The following is a 2,200-nucleotide window of genomic DNA, read 5'->3' on the forward strand; positions in this document are numbered from 1 at the left end:
GGGAGAGAAAGTTGGTCTTAGGGTTTGAGACTCCTTGTCCATCCCTCTTCTTTCCCCTTTGTTTTCCTGGGTTTTAAGTGGGATAATACTGTGTGGGTATTAATCCCTGGCACACACTGACCAGGGTTGGAGCCTGGTGGTTTTGTTGGCAGATTTAGGCCAGGATTAAAAGCCTGGCATGGTTTGAGCCAGGGTGAGACGTGGCATGGTTTCTTGTTTGGTCCAGACTTCAGTGCAAATAGGCTTGGTTCCCCCTTTTATTGTTTTACAGCTGCTGTCTCTCAGCCTTGTTGTGTAGCTGAGCCTTGCTATACGTTCAGGTCTGGGCCAGAATAGGGCTGGCTCCTCTTCTTCGACTTCTCTTGCAGTTTGCTGCACCAGCAGAGCTCGGGGTGCAACTACGAATTTTGGGGGTACAGTAAGCTGATTGAAGCCCCAAGTCACCCCCCAAAGCCATCATGTAGAAATGGAGATCAGTGCCCTATACCTACCCAGGGAGCAACAAGGGGCCCCTTGTGTCACAGAAAGATCTACACTCTCTAGCCTCTCCCCAAGATGCATCAAACCCCAAGGGGCAGCTCCTAAGACTCTCTGGTGTGGGTCCTCCTGTCAAGCTTATTGCTAAAGGGCAGGTATAGAGATGCAGGACCCCAGAACTATCCATTGGGGAGGCCCGAAGTCCCAGGCTGCCTGGGCATAAGTGAAGCCTCCCCAAGAGGGTGCAACCTATAGATTACGCCCAGTAGTTTAAAATACTAGTTGGTAGTATTTTAAACTGCATGTGGTGTTTTCCCTTGTTTTCCTTGCCTGTGTTTTCTATTTAAAAAATCTGTCCTTTTGTGTTTACACTGCTTCTGAGGAGGAGGTTTTGTTTATGTGGGACACCCCAGATAAATTTAGTGATCCCAGATTTCTGGGTGGGGGCTTGAGCCTCAGTAAAAATTCATTGAGTACCCCCAAATTTGAATCTGGTCCTTGCTGCTGACTGGTGCCTGGCAGAAGGGTTACATATGTTTTTATCTAATAAGAAACTAATAAAAAAGTAGTTGGTATCTTGCCAAGGCTGGAGGGGCAGGAAAGGGCTCTGGAAACCATGGCAATGCTGCCATGGCTCCCCCACCACCAGGTTTCTAGACCTGTTTGAAGCCCCACAGGCTGGATGACAGCTTTACAGGCTGGAGATTGAACACCACTGCTCTAGGCTGAGGGCAGGCTGTACTGTTCCTTCTCCTAAGCTAGGGACAGACATTACACGCAAACTGGTTTAAGTGATCAGAAACTGGTTTAAACCTGTAACAGAACAGATGTTCAGTGCACATAAATCAGTCTGAAAATGCCTGAAGTCTCAAGTTACAGCAAGGGAAGTTTAGGTTAGATATTAGGGAAAACTTTCTGACTATGAGGGTAGTAAAACACTGGAACAGGTTACCCAGAGATGTGGTAGAAGCTCCATCCTTGGAGGTTTTCAAGACCCAGTTAGACAAAGCCTTGGCTGGATGATCTAGTTGGGGATGGTCCTGCTTTGAGCAGGGGGTTGGACTAGATGACCTCCTGAGGTCCCTTCCAGCCCTCATTTTCTATGATTGTATTTCTAGTTTGCCCTGGGTGCCCAGCTGTGTCCTTTCACTGCTGCAGCAGAGCCACTGTGTTGAGAAGCAGCATGGGTTAGCAGAAGGGACACTATCTCCCTGAATGAAAGAAGCTGTCATCTGTTGGCATAGCTGTGCCCACACCAGGGGTTTGTCACACAGTGGCTAGTTGTAGTTTAGTGTGGACCTGGCCTGAGTGAGGCAGTAGCCAGACGAGTGCATATTGTGCCCTTTCGCCCTGAGGAGCTTAGATTCCTTTCTTGGCTGCCCCAGTGCTCATTCCCTCTCACTTGCCAACACCATGGCATTTACACGCTCAGCAGCAATGTATGGGACAATAGCCTCCAGCTATCAAGGGAACCTGGTCAACATGCTCCTCTCACTGAGTCCAGTCAAGGATCTGAAAGCACTGTTGTTGTGTACCTGAGAGCTGCCCTGTGCAACTGCAAACAAACTGGCTGCAACTTCTGTATCTAGCTAAATGACCATTTGATGAGATGATCCTGAGGTCCCTTCCAACCATCATTTTCTATGATTCTAATTATCTTGCTCCTGTTTCAATAAAAAAAACACAAAAAACCAACTAACCAAACAACACCCCCCCCCCCCCC

The sequence above is a fragment of the Gavialis gangeticus genome, unplaced genomic scaffold (genome assembly GCF_001723915.1).
Source record: "Gavialis gangeticus isolate Ggan-Ray unplaced genomic scaffold, GavGan_comp1, whole genome shotgun sequence".
NCBI lineage: Eukaryota > Metazoa > Chordata > Crocodylia > Gavialidae > Gavialis > Gavialis gangeticus.